Source organism: Egretta garzetta, unplaced genomic scaffold (assembly GCF_000687185.1).
Source record: "Egretta garzetta isolate BGI_Z169 unplaced genomic scaffold, ASM68718v1 scaffold62, whole genome shotgun sequence".
NCBI classification, from domain to species: Eukaryota; Metazoa; Chordata; class Aves; order Pelecaniformes; family Ardeidae; genus Egretta; species Egretta garzetta.
This window is the reverse complement of record NW_009258947.1, coordinates 4,664,261-4,680,022: the sequence shown is the minus strand read 5'-3', so window position 1 is coordinate 4,680,022 and position 15,762 is coordinate 4,664,261.

Here is a 15,762-nt window from a genome sequence, read left to right as displayed (position 1 = left end):
TGGACCCCCCAGCCATGCAGGCTTGACGAGGGTGGGATTTCAGCACAGCATCCGTTTGCTCCTGACAGATGCCAGCAGCACGTTGGGAAAGTCTCTCCTCTTGCGCAAGAAGCTGCAGGAAAGCGGTCAGAAGAGACTCGATGTTTGGAAGAGACAGACACGGCTGATGTGATGTTTGTGGGGGAAGCATCCTAAGCCCAGGAGGGAAACAGAGAAGCCCTGTGGAGGCTGTGGCATGTGTCAGGAAGCGCTGCAGACCCAGCCAGGCAGCCGGTGCAGCCGGGCGAGAAAACAGCCAGCCAAAGCGGGGACGGGGCAACCCGCAGCTGGGAAATCTGAGGAAGAGCACTGCCATCGGGCTTGGGGCTGCCCTTCCTCCCCAAACCCAAAGAAACGCTGTGCGTTTGCAGATGCGGAACACCACAGCACCTGATATCACCCCGCAAAGGGCGTGCAAACAAGCTCTGTGGGCGCGCGGCAGGAGCAGATGCTAACGCAGCAGCACGTCTCCCAGCAGAAGTGGGAGGCGGGTGCCTGCCTTAGCACTCGCAAGCGCTGCTTCTCTGTACTACTTGTTCTCACCTGTCACTCTGTCCCCCAGAATTTGCACCCCACGTGTTTATATTCTTTTCCTGAAATAACAGTACAACAGTGCCTTAATGTTGGGAGTATGAACGCATGCTTTTTTTTTTTTTTTTTTTTTTTTTTGTATTCGTAGCTTGAATTTTTGCACTTGCAAGTATTCGATTTCTCTGATACCATTGCCTAGTTTAAAATTTTGCCTGAGAACTTTGTCCATTATTTTAACTTTTACTTATAGCTAGAAGACAAGTGAGTTTTTCATCTCAAAAGCTAAAGTAAAAACAACCATACAAAAGTTGTCAACTTATTAATTCCTGTATCATTTTCTCATTCAAAGTAAAAAAAAGGGAAAAAATCATCCCCTCCCCTGCAAGAATGGGTATCAGGAAGCTTAAAAAAATGAAACATTTTATTTTAAGATATATAAAAATGAAGTTTCAACTTTTCAGGAATTATTTTCAATGTCTTTTACTTAAAACTGCACAATAAAGTAATTTTACTTCAATTTTGACAAACCCTTAATTTCCTGAGCATTACTATATTTTTTCTCATTATATTCTTTTAGACACATTTTTGACAACATTAAATTTATAAAGTAAGTAAATAGAGAGGCAGTTTTTTTCTGAGACCTTTATGTTGTGGAATAAAGCTGATCATAGTGCAAGTTAACTAGCTACCTTTATTTGATCTGATTTAATTGTCAGACTGACTAGAGGAAGACCTGGATTAAAGAAATGAAGCTGCCCTGCCTGCTATGCTCAAATAACCCCTTGCAGCAGCTGGGAAATGGAAAATGAGCTCTACATGTAGATTACAAAAAAAAACTAGAAAAAAAAACATGAAAAAGAAAATACCCTGCAAGATAAAGACTTAGGTGAGGTTTGAACGAGATGGGAGGCCAGACTATAGACAGTAATCAGGCTGATTTTCAATATTTTCATTGTAAAACAGTTGCCTAAGTCTTCTGTAACCCTCAAGATCAATTCTTAGATCAGAGCAGTGCGTAAAGAAGATTAATTACAGCTGGTATTGCAGCTTGGGGAACAGTGCAGGGAAGGCAGGCAGGTTTGAGAGTAGCCCCGGAGCTCCCCACGGCAAGGCTCAGAGACGGGATGGTCCATCCTGCCGCTTGTCCTTCATTCCTGGTGGCCTTTGGCTGTGCCAGGACAAGTCAGCACTGCCGGGATGCTGTGCTGCTGTCGCTGGCACACAGTCGATGCAGCCCTGACGATAAGGAGTGATGCTGCTTCCTTCCCTCGTCGGGGGTCACACCCCACACCGCGTCATCAACTCCCCATTTCCCATTAAGGTCCCTATTTTTAAGCTACGTAGATATAAGCTCGCCCTGGCCTTTGCACAGTTCTGCTGCTTCTTCTCTGCCTGACTTCCCTTCAGCTAAACCCACCTATTTCTGGACTTAACATAGGCAGAAGCATTTAAAGGCCTGATAGTACAGAGGTACCTCAATTCAACATCCTTAGCCAGAAGTGAACTCTTTTTGGTGTCTTTTGATTCAGCTAACTACCTATGTATAAACATTCAGAAAAACCATGTAAAATCCCCTCCCTTCCTCCTTCCAGCTTTTGAAAACCCCAAACCTGGTTTGTTCAAAAGGAAAGGACATGTTGACAGAAGCACAGCCAAGAAACAGCAGTGCCAAGAAAGGGAACGTCACAGTATGATGATTTAGTTGCAGCAGAATTAAAGGTATATAGGTGGAAATGTTTCAGGATGGCTGAGGAACACCCCTGAAGAGATAGCTGGGCTGAAGAGCAGGCTCTCTAGAAGATGCAGATGCTCTGCAGAGAGGACAAATCATCTGGGCTGAAGTGCTTACAGACAAGCCTGACCTTGTTGAGATGAGAGGTGCCGTAGGACAAGCAAATAGGTCAAAAGCAGAGGAAATGTTATCTGTATCTCATGTTTTCATTCTATTATAAATGGAGTTACCATGGCAGCAGCAAGCAGTTTTGGGGTATGGGTTTCTTTACAGATGTACAGGCATCTTTTGAACTTCCTTCTTTTTCCACTGTCATATCTGTCCCCAGGAGGACAGACTGAAAACTCACTCATGTTTGCTTCCATGAGCAATATAGAAGTAATGAGAACAACAGTAACAAAAGTAGCATAAAACCTCCCCAAAAGTATAATGATGGCATTTTTATCTTTTCTTCCAGAACATCCAACCCAACCCTCCCACTTCAGCCCTCCAGATTTTGTCAGCAACAGTATGGTCTCTGCACAATTTCTGCTACATCCCCTAATGATGTTCTTCTCCTCACTCATTTTTAGAGCAAGAAGAGAAACCCATCAAGATCCATTCATATCTATCTTAATTCACATCATTTAACTATTTGTCTCACCCAGCAGCCCTCTTCATCTGAATTCTCTTTGGACATAGCATAACTCAGGACCTTCCAGCTCTTACGGGTTGGGCTGAATTGGAGGAAAATGCTGGACGGGAAGAAGAGAAATTCCCATATTGAGCTATGCCTATTCAAGCCCAGCGGCAGGCAAGACAGACCAAGCTTTCATACTGAGGCACCCAATCATTCTGGCCACCAGCAGGCTATGGCTGTGAGATGCGGGGTATGAACCCCAAACTTAATACTCAACAATAAGAATCACTGATGTTTACTTGCCCCTAAAGAATTCCAGAGTAAAACCACAAAATCGTAGTCTCACCTGCTTTTATCTGTGTGTAAGTTGAGAGAGTAGCAAAGGAGAAGTAAAATGTGACAGAGTCTGCTTTCTTTTGTGCTACATCTGAACTGACTACAGGATAATACAATAAACAAGATAATAAGATGAAAGAGAGCTTGAGAAGGCCTCTTTTCCATTCCCTGGTCCCAAAGGAGAATCAATTATTTCTAAACCATTCTTGAAAGATGTTGGACTAATCTGATCTTTACTGTGGATGCCTGGCTATTCTCCTCACTGCACCTATAGTTTCTAGGTAATTATAGGGGTGTTCTAGGCAATTAAAAGCAAAGAACAGAGTAAGAAAATCAGAGTATACTGAGGACAGTTCAAAGAAGCAAAGCATTTTATTTACTTAGGATTAGACCTAATTTTCATTATATTTTCGATTGATTTATTTATTAACTAGTTTGGCATATTAAGGCCATTGTATTACCCTTGCCTTATGCTGAATTGTACCTTCCCAGGGCTTACCCCGTTGTTTCCAGGAAAAAAACGTTTTTCAGCAAAGCCCACTCAAGAATGCACTACTCCCTTCTTTTTGAAGATTCATTTTTGAGTTGAATCACTTTATTTATTTGGTTTACAGATGAAAGCGTCTCGTAACTTACATCAGCAGAAGAGGTGGGATTGCGGTAAAATGCAGTTTGGAGTCAAGAATAAATGGCCAGTGGCTGGAGCTACTGGAAGCCACTGTGAACCAAAAGAGCAGCCTAAACAAACGTGTGGGTTTACAGCATCCGAGAAACTGGACACCAGCTCCTAGGTGAGCTTGTTCTATGTAGCAGAGGAAAAATTACTAACTCCACTTTTGAAGCTATGCAAGCTGTTTTCGCGGTGAGCACATTACCTTCCCTCTTCTGCATGGGAGGAATGTTTATCCGGCACTCAATGCAGAACCCTCTCTACACTACTGAGCACTAATTTCTCTTGAAACACACACCCTCAGAATCAACTGCTATTAAATAACTGTAAATTGGTAACTTTAATTGCTAAGGACTGAAGCATTGTAGTTCTCAGTGTGTTTAAAAGAAAAGAAAAAGCAAAAAAAGTAAATCAGGTCTCCTGGGATCTCCTCTTTCCAGTCAACAATGTCAAGTTTTCAGGAAAAGGAAACGTGGCATTTGCAAACTCAATTAATACTCACAGTGTTATTTTACAGTATACTGAAGGTAGGGACCTAAATGTAGCTCGAGGGTAATTGCTGTAGCTGGAAGGCTGGTAGTGCCCCTTTATGTTGTATGGGCTCTGTGTGTCACACCAAATGATTTACAGCTGTTGCATGAGGTGTACAAGTTCACTGCATTGTCCTTCCGTGATCAAAATATTCTTGCCTCACAGCTTTGCAGCCTGCAAAGTATTTCCACATGTGTGAAAAGAGGAGGTCAGATATCCCGTGGTGTCCTGCTCCTCTGCTCTTCTAACTGCAGTTCCAGGTTGCTGGTCACCTAAAGACATTTGCATCATATTGGTTGCACAGGTATTAATGCGATAGCTATGATGTATAACTGTGAGGCCATTTTTGTCTCTTTCTGCCAACTGTCTAAATCTCATCCTTCTCTGCTTCTGTCTGGTTAAGTTCTCTGAAGAAAAAAACTTTTGAGCTCTTTTTCCTCCCACGGAGATGAGTTAGTCAGTTCCTTTAAAGAAAGCACTCCCCCCATGGATGCTGCAAGGTCTCAGCTTCCACAAGGAAAAGAAACGTGACAAGCAGTATTTCAACAGCACTGGCATCAGGCCAACGAAAATGTGTCCGTAGTTCCCAGTGACCTCTCCGTGAGCTCCAAGCTAAGATGATTTTATATTATTCCTCTCTCTATGTATCCTTGACGAACAATGTAAAGGAAAGGCAGGGATTTAACTTTGGGAAAGACCTTGTAAATGAAAGGTGAAATAGAGGCTATTTACCTAACATCTGTTTCACAAGCTTGTGGTATAACTGACATTAAGAAGATGGGGTAAAGTGGGGGGCAGAAGTTGTGGGCTGGTATTTGAACATTGCCTCTAACTTTGGAACTTTTTATACAATCTTTAATCTGTTTCTGGAGTGCTGGGAGGTGTTCTGTGGATTTGTGAGCAAACTGTGCTTTTGGTATTAAACATTTATTGCATGGCTTTCTATGTCTGCAAACAGTCAGATCAATGATTTAAGCTATCCCCTCCAGATCTGTGTTTCTATTGACTGCTCTTTTTTTTTTCCTTCAGAGAAGATATCTGAGCCATGGTTTCAAATGGGGAAGACTCCTGTTGAAAAATGCATTAGGAAAACTAAAATGCTGATGAGCAAGGGCAATCCCCCTTTTGACAGAGGAAAGGAGCCATGGATAATAGTAAACGTGAGAAAAACCTGCATTGTTCTGTACACTTTGCACAAAATGATCCTTTTGAAAACAAAATTCAATATTTTTAATAAATGTAGATTAGCACGAAGTTTCGTCATCTGCCTTGGGCTTGTATTCCTCCATGTCTGCTAGAACAAAGAGGTCACATAGCTCAGTATTTCTGTCATCCTGGACGTCACTGCAGCACGGTATTCATGGAGAATGACCCTGAATGGGGAGCAGGACCACAGGCAGACAATCCGGTTGTCTGGCAAGGGAGCATGAGGTGCCAGCAGAAGGGCTTGACAGATTCGTTCTTGTTCCTATGGGGTAGGGTTGCATATCTGTATGTGTCAGTTACGCCATGGGTAAACACATTTGGCACCTCAGAAACCTCGTTCCAAAGAGGATTCAAGTGTCACACGAGTCACAGCAGACACTGGTGGGGGAAGCAAAGCATCCTAATGTGAAGCATGTCCAGTTAACCTTTCAACAAGTACCAAATGTAGGGGGGCCTTTAAATATAGTGCGTAGCCACCTTCTCCAGAATGTACACAAAACCGAGCAGCAGAATATCGCAAACGTAGGTAACAAGATATTGAACTTTCCAGAAGAGGGGAAATGCACATCAAAATTAGAGCATCCTTCAAGAAGTTAAAGGTCGTTATTAGGTTAAACGGGGGCATGCTTTTCATTAAAATGTCTCCAGTCTTCAACTATCTCTAATAATCCTTATGTGTCTATTTTTAAGTAAGAAAACAAGAAAACTAGGTGAAATAACAAGAAAACTAACAACAGACCTGGCTAACTGCCTTTGATGCCAATGGTAACATCTTATTTAGCAGACATGTTAAGTGTCCCTCCCTTATTCTTGAACTTCAGTGATTTTCTGGTAATGTATAAATCCCGTTAACACTTTCCCCAGGACTCACGAAGACATCCCTGCCCATATCCTCCCTGTGTGAGCCAGCTCAGACAGCCGGCAGCTGCGTAACGAAAAGGAAATGAAATTTTCCTGTTAGCAGCCTCCTCCAATTCAGGAAAACAGGGACAGGCACCAAATCTGCCTGCTGTACTCTCAGGGTTTCTCATATGTTAAAAGTACTTTCTTGGAGAGAGTGGTTAAATGCGGCTTTAAGTAGACAGGTGAAACCATAATTCAGGCTGTGTGGCTGGACCTGTAATATATTTTTTTGGCTGCTTTAACAGTTTTTTAATATTCAAGTCTCTATCGCTAGTTGTAAAGAGACAGGAAAAGGATGCATTTGCTGAAGTTCAGCCACTACGGAAATAATCTGTAAGACCAAGCGATCAAAAGCAGCATGGTTTTGGAGTATACTTGTACATCTCAGAAACAAATAACCAATCTCTCAGTACTAAGATGAAACCTTTGATAATAAACTGGGAATAATTCAATTAAACTACAACTCAATGATAGTTTGAAATTGTTGTAACAGAAAGGAAAGTTTAACATTGCCATTTAAATTAAGAAGTGTGTAAGAGAAAAATTAAATGTACACCAAATAAAGAGGAGTGCTTTTTTTATTAGGACTTGTATAAGTAATGATAAAATTAGAAATATTTATGCAACCAGGTCTTGTTTGGATCTCACTGAGGAAAATATTACCAGCTTCCAAACAAATGGTTTCCTTCCTATGCTATCTATTTAATCTGTCCTGGGTTAAAACAGTCCACCTTAAAGTTGGGTCATGACCCTGAATAACGTCAGCAAAAATGCAATGCTGGAATATTTCATTCAAAATCCTTGAGGTTACTGTGAATTTACTTCAGATCAAATGAGACCAAGACCCTTAATGATCATTAAAGTCCACTGATAATGTAAATTCCATTGGTAATATAATCCTGTGATTACACTACTCCTGACAGTCTAACCCTTGATATAAATAAAAATTGAGTTACAGACCAAATGAGGCATGGCTGAGGTGCAGATCTGAGTGTAGATGTTGCTCTACTGTGTCTGCCAACTGGAAATACATTCTGGATCTGGGGCTTGTTAAAAGATGCTCCTTGTCCACAACCATTTAGTCTAATGGTAAATCAGCTCCAAAAGTGGCAGTCACCTATAGGGAAGAAGGAGAAGAGGTGAGCATTTTGTTTTAACATGCTTCCTTCTCTGCAGTTATTTAATCATCTGTCAAACAAATCTCCACGTTTTCAGATTGCACATAAGATATGACCAACTCCTTCTGTAACATTGTTCAGGGTAGCATTTTAAGAAGCTAAAATATTTTCCCTGGTAAAATCTTTTTCAACCCAATTTTCCACCCCCTGTAATGATCTTCAAAAATCCTCATTCTGAAGGATTGCACCCTTACACACATTTCAGCCCTTAACCACACCTTCTTCTCACCAGCTTTATCCCTCCTGACATCACGACTTCAGGCTGCACTAAGGGCCTGCATAATCTTGTTTTCCGAGGCTTCTGCTTTCTCTGTGAATGACAGGAGGAAAGGGGAAGCCAGGTAAGATCCAGAATTTCTTCGAAGATTAAAGCTCTAGAAAGCGTGCGGTAATCCAACATCTGTTACTTTGGTCCTGGAGCGGTGAAGCCGTGCTGCTGCTGTGCCATCTGCCAGGCAGCCCGGGAGGAGGGGAGGCTGCTCCTTTGCCCGTCGGTGTGATTAAGGTTGCCTGTGTGTTTGTGTTTGTATGCAATGGGGGAAAAAATTGATTGCACACTTCATGCTTGGGCAATGCCATGTGCAGTGTGTCAGAGAGGAGAATGTGGGTCACTTTACCTGCTCACATCTGGGCAAAGCACAAGGGAATAAAAAAGAAAAGCAAAAGGCCACGTAGTTATTAACGTACAAACAGCATCTATGCTTCATGTGCAATTCACACAGAAGTCACGCTCTGTTCTGATTTTATCCTGGCAGGAGACTAAAGCACAATTAATTCACCACTGAGCTTTCAGGGACATTTGGGTTGCTCAGCAGGAGCCATACAGACCACTGCACCCCCAGGAACTGCCCAGTCTCAGAGGGAGGCATGAGGTCTTCATGCAGGTTACCAAGCTTCAGTCTAGGAAGATTGCTGTTGATTTCTGTACCTCTTGATGACTTTTCTCTGTATTAATATAAAGAATAATTTTCTTCTGTATATGCTATTAAGGCATATCCCCTTTCAGCCTCGCCACTAAAGTCTGTCAGCGCCCGCTGCCTATGTGTGCAGTGACTGTGCAAAGTGTCCTTGCGTAGGTGCAAACCTTTTGGATTGACTCTGGCAGTAACTGTGTACCCTGAGTCACACAGTGAATGGGTACTGGAAGGAATTTAGGGCATCTTACATGAAGGTGCACTTGTATAAGGGATGTGGGAGTTGCTTTTCAGAACTGGCAAGAGAGAGTTCCTGCCCGAAAGTGCTATCTAGACAAGAAGTGTTAAAATGTTGAAGGTATGAGCACTTTCACAAAGAAGGATCTGATACTAGGCTTGATTTCCAAAGTGTCTTTGGCACAAACCTTTATTTATCAGCAGAGGGAATCCATGGCTTACATCAGGAACCCACCCAAGTTGCACAGAATTGGGTTCATTTCTCTCTTTTGCTTGAAGAAAGGGATTTTAAACTTGCAGATTTTATTGGATCATATATATAAATTGTTCTACACCAGAATTAAATGGTGCTAGAATTTCCTCAAAGCAGATGTTTAAATCTTTAGGGAACTTTATCTCTGGAAGTTCTGGCAATTCCAGTAACTGGCACGCGAGTCAAAGATCTGAGCTTCTGCACCTGCAGAGCCCGACTTGACAACTGGAAGGGACACTGGGCTGTTTGCACTGCAGTCCAGACATGTGATTGCTGCTCATGGAAACACTCGCAAGCTGGATTTAAACTAGCTAGATCCAGGACCGGTCACAGGATAACGATGCCAGAAAAAGCATCATGCTCCTCTAGGACACCGGTGGCGTGTTTAGTAGGCTGGAAAGAAGGCTACGCTGCGCCTCATTCTTGAAGTTGCTGGTTTAAGATTGTTGCAGCCACGTCGATAAAGCTGTGACTGTCGGTGGATTCTGCAGTTTGTACAGCCAGCAGCCCCTGCACACAGCAGACAGAACTGATTTCATCAGGGCTACCAACAGTAACAGCCCAGCTTGTGGCAGGCAAGGGTGGGAAGTGCCCTCGCACACCTGTAGGCTGGCCTGGGCGGGTGGCACCTCTGTGCTGCTTTATCGCGACAGCAAACCAGAAAATAAGGCAAGGCCTAATTTGCAGTTTTTCTTCTTCTCTTTCTGTTCTTTCCAATCAAATTGCCAGTGCTCCCTTCAAGCACCAGCTCACTGGTTTTGTGTGCGCAGCCATACACTCTGGTGTTGATGAATCAAGGTTTGAGAGCCCAGCTCCTCCTGTGACATCCTCTTCTTACGGTGTATCAGGTGAGCAGGCTGGATCCTGCCTCCTCTCGCCATTTGCTGGCTGGCATCACCCAGGGAGGGGCAAAGAGCCGAATAAAATGGGAGGACTTTCTCCCTTCTGTGGCTGACAGCCCTGACAATCTGGCCCTATACTTACAGAAACACAAGGCATTCAATTGTGTGTCATTTTGATGTTTCTGAATAGCATCTCGCTGGAGATGAAATAGTAATCATCACCAGAGCTACAGATTAGCAACTGATAGAAAAAAATAGGCATATCATTAAGCTTCCACGCTCCCTTGTTATCTCACCACTTCTCATTCAATCCTTGTCTGCAAACAGAAGAAGGGAATCCCTGCACGACTGCATTGCTGGGTTTGCATATAATCAGGTGTCGAAGCCTGCCTTACTTAGATCTTTTGTTCAGCTGCAGTCCCTGCTGGATTTTTTTTTCCTAAGATTTGTGCTTTCACCCCTGGATAATAATATAACAAATAGCTCTTTGTCTCTTTAGGTTTGTCCATATAACTTGTATTAATATATTGACAATGCAATAAGAGAGTCATACAAAGAATCCTCTTGTCTACCCCAGCTACAGCAAAGGCTGTAGCAATTATTGCTGATTTGAAGCACAATCTGAGATTCCAGCGGATAAATGTGAAAAAATGCAATTTTGAAACTCAGCTGTAGGAGCAAAATAAACATCAGTTTAGACTTATGAGGATTTGCTTCATGTTCAGTAAAGCCCTTTTTATTAGGGCATTTATCAGATGGTCTGGTGGTTAAAATGAATATTTTTAAAAGTATTTTGGATATAGCAGTAATGACATCTTGAAAAACTAAGCAAAACCTAATTGACTTCCAGGAAGTTTTTCACTGGAGCTTGATTGTAAAAATAGTATACTGAATGCTTCAAACACTCCTTATAAATGTGATTTTTTCATTTATTTTTTGTGTGTGTGAACTTCAGTCTGGATTCTGAGGACAGCCACATGCTTTAAATCTTCCAGAGTCATATTGTGCTGCTAGCCAAAATCCAGTGCCTGTAAGTGAGAAGAAAAAGTGTTGATGGAGTCAGGTCCTAGTATTTTCTGTTCTCAGGTAGCGCAGGATCCTGTCTCCCTGGCAGGACGTGAGCCTTTTGTGCAGCTCAGGATGTTCCTTCTACCATCTCCTGAAGAAACTCTCCTCTTCCCTTTTCTGTTTCTTTCAGTCACCTTCCAGCCTTGTCCAGGTTTTGCCTTTATCTTTCTTCCTCATATCTTTACTGTGCTTCTCACTCTAACACATAAGTACACCTACTCGATCACACTCGGTGAAGCTGTCTTTCCAAATAGGTCAAATTTCTAAGTATATTCACGTATGCCTTTAAATTCTGGTGGTGATGTACACTGGTATTTTTGTCTCAGAAATTACTCTGGGTTCTCAGGAGAAACCTAAATCAGAGACAACTGCTAATGTCATCAATTCCAACCTACCACAATGTGGTACCTGGTAGGGAAAAGTTCTGTAAAACTGGCTAGAAAACTATCCGTGTAGAAAAAAAAAAATTAAAAAAAGAGTCAGCAGCTAGGCCTTAATAATTCAAAGGCAATAGTGTTGACATGTAATAGTTTGTGTTCCCTTTTAATGAGTGAATCTGGAAGTCAGTTGTTCAGAGCTCTGTTTCTGGCTCTGCTGTGGACTCACGACCCCGGACAGTTTTCACAAGCTCTGAAAGACCTAAACAGTATTTACCTGCATCCCAAAAATACTGTGAAACATAGTCACTACTTTGAAATGCTTTCAGATCCACAAATGGAACTCTTGTCTGAACAAGAAGCGTAAGGAGTAAATGTGAGTAAAATGCTGAAATCAGTGGGAATTTTATTGTTCAGCTTGTGGGGCTAAAACTTAGCCCCTTTGTTGCTTTGATGGTTGAGGATGAGAACAGAATTTACCTAATAATTGATGCTCTTTTTTCGAGGCATGTGAAGAGCTTAAGGGGGTTAGCAGCCTTCAGGGTTAGTGCTGTGAATGGGCACTTCTGAAATGCCAAGATCTGTGTTTTCCCTCCCAGACACATCTTGTCATGCGGCAAGATTATTATTGGAGGCAAATTCCATGGAAGAGTGCTTGTACAACTGGCATTTGTGCATCAAGCACCTTTAAAAACTGATTGGGGGGTGTATTACTCCATGTATTACCTTGATGCTTCATGTAATTTTAAATAGACAGTATTACTGGTCTTGCCAGTTCTTTATTTCTTTCATGGTTTCACCTCCACACTGTTAAGTGACCCATTACTTTTACTTTTAAAAGATTCACTTCAGAAAGAAAAATGTTTACTTTAAAAAATACATATAAAGACGCCTAAGGATTGTACAAGCTAAATTCACTTTCCTTCTTTCTATGTTGGCATCATTCAAGGTGAATAAACTCTACAGCTTGCCAGTTTAACATTCACATGCCAATCCTTATATTACAGCTCTAGTACACCTTCGCTGATTATTATTAAATGACATGCATCACAGATAGATCTGTAGATTCTGACAAAACCAGAACAAAACTGAAAAACCAAACAACTCAACAACTTTTGAGACACTATGAATTTTATGTGGAGACCAAACTTTATTGGTAATGATGACAATTTTAAAGTTAATTCATTTTTTCAGTATTCTGAATAAACCTACTCTTTTATTTTCAAAATTTTGAGAATTTCAGCAAAGTCTTTGGAAAAAATAGTAAAGATTAAAATAAACTTAATTAGCTCTGATCATCACTAAAAATATTCATTAGAGCCAGGCATTTCTTGGTGTGTTTTATTTGTTTGGGGTTTTTTTTAGCAAACAGCAAGTTCTTTGAAACTTCAGCTGGAAATGACTTCCTTCAGTTGTCATTTGAATTCCTTTAAATTAATTTAAATAGCTTCAGCTGGAAAAAAATACTGAGGCACAATCTGCAAACCTTGTGTTTTTTTCTAATTTCCAAGAAGCTTGATGACCCACAGAATTCATGGTGGCATTGGAGGAGAGGCACAGCCTTCTGTCTTGCAGGGAACCCCAAGGGAGGTGTTTGCAGCTGATCCTGCTCCGTCATGTAGAGGTAGGTATCTGCTGGCTCAAGGTCCCATTGACCTGCCAGGTGCCTGTCAGGGCCTGATGCAACTTCCAAGGTATGGTGAGGGCTTCTTCATTCTCTTCCGCTGGCATTGTCCAGCTTCCCAGGCAACACTTAGATATTTCCCAAGCAAGACAGGACTCCTCTGAGAACGAAAGTTGCACAGTCACTTTCCCAGACCATGGGGGGCCCAGAAACTAGGCTCCTGACAGCATTTTGAGAGAAAGCACCTGCTATTTTTGATTAGCATGTGAGCTCTCAGAGCTGCGCTTTATTTAATTAATTTTGGCAGCTAACAGAAATGACTAAATTAAAAAGAGGGAAAATCAACACATCGTTTCTGCAAATCTATTGACTGATTAGCATGGGTAAATGAGTTGCAAAGTGAATTTCAGCTTCAGGGTGGACATGTTAGCTGCCTCTTACACTTCATAATTCAAACTGAAACTCTAGTTATAATGTATGCATTTCTTTTTGAAACAGAGATAAGCATTTAATCTTTTTATTTTATAGCCTTTCTGAACACAAAAGCAGGTTGCCCAGAGATGTTGTGGTGTCTCCATCCTTCAAGGTATTCAAAGTGAGATTGAACATGGTCCTAAGCAACTAGCCCTAGCTGACCCTGCTAGATAGTCTCCAGAGGTCCCTTCCAGTCTCAGCTATTCTATGATTCAGTGATTTTCAAGCACTGCTTGAGAACAGAAAAAATAAAATTACAGTGGTTTAAAATAATGAAACAAAAATCCTGAGTGCATTTTTGATATGACCATTACTGGGGCAAAAATGTAGTTGGCGGACCAGACTTTGCAATATTTAATATTCTAAATATGGAACAGGCAGCTATTACTTGAGTCAGCACTATGCTATGCTCTGCCAGTGTATACAGGAGGCTTCCCTACATCTTACTGCCAAATAAACCTCTTTATCAAACAGTTTCTTCAGACATGGTTTCTTCTTGTATTAATGGCATCTGGCTAGTAAGAGCCTGACCACGTGAAGATTTTCATGTTCTCATGGAACCCAGAGCACACTCAGGTCCTGAGTTGGTTTCAGCAGTTTTGTGATGTTTTAGTACATTATTAATTCCCTGCTATTAATGATAACCTTGTGCTCTAAGTCCCAATATGATCTTGGATGCTTTGTTCAACATTTGTAAAAACATAATGAATGCAAGTGGATGCTTGGAGGGGAGAGCTATGTCAACAATCCAGCATTGAGTTGTAACATTCAAATAAAGTTTCCATTTTCTTAGAGAGGTTTTGGAGCTTGTTACTGACAGGCTTTTTTCCCCTCAAATTTTGTCAGTGAAAAAAGTTATCTCAAAATAATAAGTTGCTATTTGTGTCATAATGTCTCTGTTGCATCTTAATTTAAATGTCTGATTTGTTCCTTTCAGATTTTGGGTGAAGATGCGGTCAGATGGAAGGTAAAAAGTTGTCACCAGGAAAATATAACTCATCAAGGGGTGTAAGTTTCTGCAAAATATGTAATTCTAATAAGGTGAGATTCATCTTTCTTAGCTCAAGCATCAGAAAGTTGCTTGCATGTAGTTCTCATATTGCTACTGGAGAGAAACAGGTGTCTATTTCAGCTCATGCTGGGCATCTAAGACAGGTGACAAAAAGTCATTCTAGAGATGCTTCTTCCTCTCCAGTGACTGAAACAATGACTGGCTTAGGCACAGAAACTATTCTTAAGTGTGTTAAGTTAAATGAGGTAAAACCCATCCCTGGAGACTAAACCAATAATTTTCAGCCTTCTCAGAATTTTGTATCAAAAAAAGACCCACCTCTTCATGATTTTAGCCCAATTATAAACTTGCATAAAAATTTAAACTGAAAGGGGCCTCTGGATATTGTCTGGTTCAACCCTCTTCTCACAGCAAGGCCAACACCAGAGTTAAATCAGGTTTTGTATGAAGACCAAGAGGTGTGCTATTAACATAAATGAGATAACACAAGTACTAACAGGGATTCACTTCCCTTCCCTTCCCTTCCCTTCCCTTCCCTTCCCTTCCCTTCCCTTCCCTTCCCTTCCCTTCCCTTCCCTGTGGATGTTTTTGTTAATTCTGTTCAGACTATCACAGTACAAGCTTGGTTTCAAAGAGGGAAGTTACAAAGATGATAATAGTCTTTCAATCTAGAAAATAAAAAACAGGAAAGGGACAGCTAGGAGGACGGCACAAACCTGCCTTCCTATGAGAGAAGTGACTGGATGCAGGTGTGACCACCACTGTTGGTTGAATAAAAAAAAACCCCAAACTGGCCAGGAACAGAGATAATGAAGAGAAACTACTCATCATTTCAAGAGGGGAGGAAAGGGAGAGGGTGCAATCACAGTGCACAGAGGGCATATATACTTTCAGTCAGAACCCCGTGCACAGTATGGAAAAAATTTGGACTTTCCATAAGAAAAAAATTTCTTTGAGCAACATACAGCTACAATGATTCTGGTTTAGATACTGTTGTTGTAATGACAGACCTAAAAAGTCTCAGACTTGAATCAGTGCCTCTTTGTCCTAGTTGCTAAACAGATATGAAGTTAATGAAGGTTCCTCTCTTGGTAAGCTCACAGGTAAGTGTAACACAAGAGACAATAGAACTGTGTGCAGGCAAAAAATAAAAATAAAATATCATGTTAGGCAGTGGTTTCAACATATCAAGAAGCTGTCAGTTGCCCAAGTTTAT